We start from the raw sequence: 8,522 nt of genomic DNA on the forward strand, positions 1-8,522 counted from the left end.
GAGGACAGTCGCCCAGATACAGCCAGACGTGCAGGTAGAATCTAGAAAGACAGAGTAGATACAGGCATCGATAGAGTCATTTCCCAGAAAATGCAGAAAGGAAATATTCTGGCATATTCCATTCTCCCATCTGTCAATTTCTTGCTTGTTATTTCCCATTAGCATAAACCAATTGGAATCCTGTTTGACAAGGGAGTCTGGAAGATGTGGATTGTGCGTGGGGGTCAATAGTATGAAAGAAAGAAAGAGAGGGAGGAATAAAGAAAAGAAGAAAGGAAGAAATGAAAAAAGAATGAGAGAGAAAGGGAGGGAGGAATAAAGGAAGGAAGAAAGAAAGAACAAAAAGAAAAAGAACAAAAAAAAAAGAAAGAAAAAGAACAAAAGAAAGAAAGAAAGAAAGAAAGAGTATAAAGGATCTGAGTAATAGCTTACCGGATAGATTGCATGAGAAGCCTTGAGACTAAGCCCTGGCAACACATCAAGTCACCATGCCATGGCATCAGTGAAGCGCTATCATTAGTGAAGCAGTGCTGTAGTGTCTCTCCCTCTTTGTCTTTTCCTGAATAAAACTACTGACCTGGGAGTAGTGAGATTGTGCAGGATTGAAGCCCTAGAGTCACAAGACAAAAGAGCAGGAGGAAAACAGGAGGTGTGTCTGTGAGCAAACAGGTGGGTGATAATATTAAGGGCTGACTTGTGTCTCCCTCTGCCCTATCTGCTGAAGTTCTACACCTTGGTACTTCAGGCTGCGACCTTGTTTAGAAACAGTTTTTGAAGATAGACTTCACCAGGTCAAGATGAGGCCATATAGGAATCAAGTGCAACTCCTAATCCAATTAAGTTGGATTAAGCTTTAATCTGGTCTGGCTAGAGTCCTTAAGAGCAGAGGGGAAACAGATTCACATGTGACAACAGAGGCAGAAGGAGGGTGGCACAGAGGAAGGGAGAGATGTAGCTTCCGTAACTGTGAGAGAATTCATCTGTGCCATTCTAACTAAAGTCCCAGTTGTGGCACTTGAAAGCAATGCAGATAAGCACAGGATTCTTCTGGTAAGGGCGCCTTCACTTCTTCTGTGTACTCAGGGTTACAATTCCCTAGGCAATTTTTTTTTATATCAATATGATCCTGTACTCCTTGGTTTTCAAAAGCATATAAATATGTTAGACCTGGGAGGTCACTCAGGGGCAGAGCCTATATGCCTTCCCTGTGTGAGACCTTGAATTCTGTCCCTGGCACCATATGAAGACACCATGGACAGTACCAAGAGTAAAAATGAGTGGAGCTTCATGGATGGTAGAGCTGTTCTTTTATGTCTCTCTCCCTACTCTTCTGTCTCTAAAAGTATAGAGGAGAAATTATGCTGGGGGTTCTGGCATGCTAGCATAACTGGTCAGTGAGCCTGCTTTGCCATGAACACAACCAAGTTTAGCCCAGCCCCCACCACACTGGAGGAAGCTTCTGTGCTCTAGTGTCTCTCTCTGAAAGAGTTGGCTCAGGGTGGTGAAGATCTGGTTACAACAACAATTGTATTGTGGCAGCAACTCAGTGGTATGGAGCACATATGAAGTCCTTGGTTGATTTTCTAGTTTCAAATTAAGAAAGAAGGAAAGATAGAAAGAAAGACAGACACAGAGAGAGACAGAGAGACAGAGAGAGACAGAGAGAGAGAAAGGGAGAGAGAGAAAAAGGGAGAGAGAGAGAAAGGGAGAGAGAGAGAGAGAGAGAAAGGGAGAGAGAGAGAAAGGGAGAGAGAGAGAGAGAGAGGAAAGGAGAGAGAGAGAGAGAGAGAAAGGGAGAGAGAGAGAGAAAGGGAGAGCCAGCCCCAAATCTCTGGTCCACTATGCTCCATACAGTTAGGGATTTAGTTCCCTTTCTTGTTCTTCTTCTCTTTCTTTTTTTTCTTTTTCTTTTTCTTTTCCTTCTTCTCTCTCTTTCCTCTCTCTCTTTCTTTCTTTTCCCCTCTTGTTGCCGTTGTTGTTTTATTGTTGTAGTTATTATTATTATTGTTATTGATGTTGTTGTTGTTGTTGGACAGGCCAGAGAGAAATGGAGACAGAGGGGAAGACAGAGATAGGGAGAGAAAGACAGACACCTGCAGACCTGCTTCACCACCTTTGAAGCCATGTGTGCTTAACCTGCTGTTCTACCGACCCCTCCTCTTCCTTTCTTCCTTTCTTCCTTTCTTTCTTTCTTTCTTTCTTTCTTTCTTCCTTCCTTTCTTTTCTTTTTTTTTTTTTTGAGGGTGGATGTGTCTTTATTTCACAAACAGGTGAGGAAACTTGGAGGGATAAAAAATATGGAACACTTGACAAATTTGCGTGTCATCCTCGCACAGGGACCATGCTAATTTTTCTATATCATTCCAATTTAGTATATTGCTGCCGAAGCGAGCACAGATTTAGTATACTTTATCTAAGTGTCATCTAAGTGGAGTTTCAGGAAGGAGAACAAATAAGTTTAATATGCAACCTGTCATTTAAAGCAGAGCTCTACCATCCATCATGGGCCGAGGTCAATGTTTAGGGCATTCTTGCCTCATCTTCTCAAGTGATGGCACTTCTAATCTCACACAGAGAGAATAAGAGGCACACCAGACTCATAACAAGGTTCTGGGAGACAGAGATGACCCTTGATTGGAGAAGGGGCCTTCCAAATTTTGCTCGTTGACTGATAAAACTTGTCAATCAGTTGGAAAACTGGAACTTACCTATAAAGATGTCTATCTTCGCTACAGAGACCTTGAACATCTTTCTTTAAAAGATGTACTCCAGTAATTGACCCTATTTCACTGTTAATGTCCACAAGAACAATATTGTGTGATTTTTCCTTATTAATAACTAGTGTTGGATGTTGCTTTCTGTTTGTCCTTCTAGCTGATAAAATTCTTCGGCTCTAGAACTTCCAAGAATTCCTAAAGAGCAAACAGCAATAACAGCAACAAACAGAAAACCTCACATAGTACAAATAGCCCAAAACATGAATGACCACTGGCACTGAGAAAAATTACTGGTTATATGTGTAGAGACCCCTAGATTTAAAGGGATCACAGAACCACAAAATTCTAAACCTCCTGTACATTTTATCATGGACACTGAATCAACTCTTTAGTAATAGCTTGGGCTATTCTTGTCCAATAGGAAGACAATAACAACAGATTTCTGATATATGATATTCCCTCAAAATGACTAGTACCAAGGATTTAGAGAATATAAAGCCATTATTTTGAGTGACATTCTTACATAGGCTCATGGTATTAAAGCACATGGTTTTTAAGATCTAAAAGAAAAATGAAAAAAAAAAGAGAGAATTATCCAGATCTCCTCTTTTGGCTGTTTCAAATTATTTTTCCCCATCTCCATGGCAGTAAAATGATTTCCAATGGAAACACGCTTTGTAAAGCTACGTCTTGCTGTTTCACATGTGGGAAAAGGAGAAAGTGGGCACTGATTTTCAGAACTTTTTTCTTTTTTCTTTTCTTTTCTACAAGACTTTCCTGTGTTGTGATCCCAAAGAGTTCAGTACATCCTTGCTCATTTTCCTGGCTTGCTGCAGAGTGAATTTGGTTTGGTGATAAAAAATAAAATAAAATAAAATAAATCACTAGTTTCTAAGGTTTGAGCTGTAAAGTTGTGATCTTTACAGTGCTTGTGTGTTCCATAGGACAGGGGATGGTGTGGCTTTTGTAGTGTCTGTACCTCAAGGCTTGTTAATATTTTTTAAATGAATCCTATAAGATAACTTGGCCTCAGGAAGTCTCCAAACAGAGTCCTGGTTCCATTACTGCTGAGGTCACTTTCTAACTCCTGGAAGTGCAGACTCTCATTTCCAGCTCAGCCCCAATGTGTGATCACAATCATCTCTAGTTCTGCTCCAGGCCATGGTGGACCACAGGTCCTTAGTTTCCTGGAGAAGAAATTCAGTCCTGGCAGATTCTAGTGTGATTCTATTGCTCAGTATAAATGCTGGTGACAGTCATCTGGACTTCAGTTATAACTGAAGTCCTGAGACTGACTTCTGTCTTTTATGATATGCTGTGAGCCTAGAGCTCCAGACTCAGTTTCCCTGCGATAGTGTTTCATATACTTCCATGAGAAGATGTTCTCAAGATGGCTCGCTTTGGATCTAAAGCGTCTTCAGTCGTCCACTCAGTAAACCTTTAGAGAATATGGGATGGGCCAAGTGGTCGTGCACCTGATTGAATGCATATTACAATGCTCAAGGACCCAGGTTTGGAGCCCCTGGTCCCCACCTGCAGGGGGAAAGCTTTGCAAGTGGTGAAGCAGGTCTGCAAGGTCTCTCTCTCTCTCTCTCTCTCTCTCTCTCTCTCTCTCTCCCTCCTTCTTTCTCCCTCTCTCTTTCCCTTCCCTCTCTCTGTCTCTCTCCCTTTCTACTACCCCCACCCTCTCAATTTCTGGCTGTCTCTATCTAATAAATAAAGATAATAAAAACAAAAAAAATAAAAATAGAGAATATGGGTTGGATATGACTCACTGGATAGGATTGTGTCTTACTGTGTACTGTGACTCAGGTTCCAGCCTCAACATTACATGGCATAGGAGAAGCTCTGGTACTGTGATGTCTTTCCCTCTCTGTTCTCTTTCTCTTTCTCTCTCTCTTGCAATAAAAAAAGTTGATTTGGGAATAATGAATTGTATATGCATAAGACCCTGAATCTGCAAAAAAAAAAAATCAGTACTTGCTTTGTGTGTTGCAAGTACTTTCTGTATATGGCTGTTTAGAAAGCATGGTTGTAATCACCAAAAATTATGTAACATGGTCACTTTATTGTAGGGACTTGATTGGCTCATCCAATATCCTCCATCCATACTTTTATCCATCTCTGCCTCCAAACTGGGTGCCAAAACATAGAAATATTGTATTTCCCTAAGCTCTTTGTACCAGTGACAATTAACAGAATTTTAAAAAGTATTCTGTATTTATTTTGGGTAGAGACAGAGAGAAATTGAGAGGGCAGAGAGAGAGATAGATAGATAGACAGACACCTGCAGTGCTGCTTTACCACTTGTGAAGCTTCCTCCCCTGTGGGTAGGGACTGGAGGCTTGAACTGGAGTCCTTTTCATATGATAATGTGTGCACTCAGCCAGGTGCACCACCACTCTGTGACAGAGCTTTAACTGACACAGTAAAGTCAACTTCTCTGCTTTTCCTTTCAGGCCAGAGTTATATCTAACTAGCTAGTTTTTAATGTTTCCATACTATTTAATATTTATTGAGTATAGCATTTATCTAATTATTTGCCACATTACATTTATAGAATTTATGCTACACTTATCTAACTATTCCCCAGGCAACACATATCATTTTTCATTCCTCCCAATACAACAATGCTTCAATAGGCGTTTTGTTAATTTTCTGGATGCAGGTTGATTATTTTCTAAAACTATAGCAACTCCAATTCTACAGATAAGTGTGTTATTTTCCAACATCCTTTCCAGAACTGGAAGTTATTTTACTTTTCAGTTTTTGCCAACCTCGTGAGCAAAGAGAGAGTATTGGTGCTGTTTTTTGATTCCCCTGAATCCTAACGAAATTTTTTATCATAGATTTACTGGCCATTCGAAGATCCTCTACTATGAAGAGTCTGTTTATATACTCAGTTCACTTCACTATGATTCTTTTATTTATCAACTGTCTGACTCTTTCGCATGTTAGAGACATTACCCTATGCCTGTCACATTTGTAGCAAATGCTTTTCCAGTCTACATAATTTGCATTTTGAATGGCAAAAGGCCTACACAAAAATTTAAAAAAAAAATTTATGCCTCTCCTTTTCACTCTGGCTTCTGGGTTCATGGTCTACTTCACTCCAAGGAATTTATTTTCTGAACTTGGCTCAGCATTGTAGGAACCTACACTCTTGGGGTATCTGCTGCAGGAGACATATATCAACCTTGGAGAGAGAAAGAATTGTGAGGGAATATTTTCAGAAAGGGGAATACAGACGCTAATGGCTAAGTGTACTGGAGTTACATGGTTCTGGGTGTGAATTTTATTTCCTGGGAGGAACTTCTGAGCGAAGAACTGCTGGGATTTGAGGCAAGCTCCTGTTCTGTGGAAGGGAATATTAGAACTAATTTCATTTGCTTATTGTGAGGAAAGGAAATGTGAGTTCCAGACCTTTGCAATAAAGTATCACAGTAAGATAAACATGCAAGGCTTTTGGCTTCACAGCACACATAAAATTCTGTTACATATGCAAAAGTATTGTGAATAAAAACACAATATAGGTAGCATTATTAGGACACATTTTGCACTGAAAATATATTATCTAATATAGCATAAATGATCTGAGATCTTCTGGATAACTTGCTGCAACTTCATCCTCAGTATTTACTATTGTGTCTATCACTTTCAAATGATAGTTTTTAATTTTTTTTTTATTTGGAGGTTAATGGTTTAAAGTACAGTTGTTGGCACCTGGGTACAATTTCTTATCTCACCAAGACAGATGTCTGCAAAACACTCTGATGCCCAAATTGGCTTCAGCATCCTATACCAGGATGCAAAGCCCCCCGCTCCACCGACTGCCCCCTTTCCCTGTCCTCCTTCCCCAGAATCTTTGCTCTGGTGCAATACATGATATTACCCTACCCTCTGACCCAGAAATTCCTCTCCTGAGGATATATTCTAAGGAAACAAACACACACCCACCCAAAGAGATCTATACCTATGCTTATAGTGGCACAATTTGTAATAGTCCAAACTTGGAAGCAACCTAGGTGACCAACTAAATAGATAGGTCTAAAAAAAAAAAAAAAACCCTTATCAACCAACTGCTGCTTAACCTCTAGCTTTCTTCCATGGCTCTCTTCCCTCTCTTAGTCTTTGTGGAAAAGAAAACAGGACCTTGCTTGGACTAGGCTTTGGTTTATGGGGACATGTGGCTGACTTGATGCTCCATCCAGACCACTAGAGCTTTCTCCATAATAATAAAAAGGCTGCTTTTCTTTGCTTTGCTTTACTCCTCTTCTCTCTTTTTCTTTTGCTTTAGCTTATTTTTAAAATACATTTATAAAAAAAAATTCTTAAGACCGGAACACTGACCAGAGCACCACTCAGCTCTGCATGCCTATCACCAGGTATTGAACTTGGGACTTCAGGCATGAAAGTCCTATTCTCTACCACTGAGTTGTTTTCCTGACTTAATTTGCTTTTTTTTTTTTTTATCATTTATTTGTTCCTTGGAGTAGTGTTTCAAATTTCTTTAAAGAACTTTCTGTTTGCATCTACTATGTGGCTAGTTGTTTGGAGCAAGAGACATATCTACCTCAGCTTTACACACGAGCTTTCTCACACAGCTTTTGATTAAATGGTGAGAGACATGTGACTCTTTCATTTGACCAATGAGAGGCTTTTCTGGGGTTAGTAATTGGGTTTATTTTAGTATTGCAAAGTCTCAGGCAATAGGGAAGCTTGAGGAAGTGAGAGGAGGGGCACAAAACAATCTCTGGAGTAGTCCGAACACAGACAACATTTATTAGCTAAGTTCACTGTCTCACTGTCTTATGGGCAAGGCTTATGGAACTCCCCTGCCCCAAACAATGGTAATAATCCAGATCATTGATCACAGACTGCCAAAGCAGATACAGTAACAGTGAGAACACTTGAAATGTTGTGAGAATCAGCTATAGTGTGCAGAAGAGACCCTGATGTGAGCACTTGTTGGCAAAATGGTGTTAATAGGTTTTGCACTGCTAGCCACAAACTTTTGATTGGTGGGTGGAATTACCCAAATACCTGCAAAGCTCTGTAAATCGAAGCACTCTAAAAGGAGGTATGACTATTTAAGAATAACTATGAGCAAATGAATGCAAAGCAGTCAGCCGGGGGTTTTGCACACAGTGATTCATTGTTACTGTTATTCATGTGGGGGAAAAAATAGAGCGTTCTAGAAGGGTAGACTGTGGTTAGAGAGATTGGCCTTTCTTTAATCTTTAGAGGGTAGAATGCAATGGAAAAGTTGGCTTTGTAAAATAGGGTATTTAATAAAATTTTATCTCTGTCTGAGGGCTCATGGGGAGATGCCATTTTTCATATTTATTTGTTCTTATCTCATAATCTTTTTTTAAAAAAGGAGAGCAGATCTAAAACCCCTTCACTTTGAAAACCTATTGTTATTTGATCAGATTGTGATTATTCTCTCAAACCACATCTGATGTGAGGTGATTTTTTTTTTTTGCCTCCTAATGAGAAACACATTTAGCCTTAGAACAAAACAAAACTACAACTTGAATTTTCTGTATCCTTATTTGTAAGGAGTTAGGTTTTGTTTACTTAACTAACACCAATTGAGGGTGAGCTCAATGTTCCTCACCAAATGCCTACAGGCAAATAGGATATCTCCCTCCACTTTTGTTGAGAATTGAATTTATTCTCCTTCTAAAGGGACATGCTGATGTCCTAACCTCCCCAGTAGGATTGTATTTCGAGGTAGGGCTTTAAAAACGTAATGGAGGTTAATTGAGATCATAAGGTTGGAACCGTGAGCCAGTAAAATTA

General features: G+C 39.7%; 1 non-coding gene across 1 annotated transcript; it reads right to left on the reverse strand.

Annotated features, from left to right (window-relative positions):
* Positions 1–2,291: 2,291 nt before the first annotated feature.
* Positions 2,292–2,394, reverse strand: LOC132532507 (U6 spliceosomal RNA). The gene has a single exon (XR_009544461.1). It is a non-coding gene; the product is annotated as a U6 spliceosomal RNA (small nuclear RNA).
* Positions 2,395–8,522: the final 6,128 nt, after the last annotated feature.

This window comes from Erinaceus europaeus, chromosome 13 (genome assembly GCF_950295315.1).
Source record: "Erinaceus europaeus chromosome 13, mEriEur2.1, whole genome shotgun sequence".
Taxonomy (NCBI): Eukaryota; Metazoa; Chordata; class Mammalia; order Eulipotyphla; family Erinaceidae; genus Erinaceus; species Erinaceus europaeus.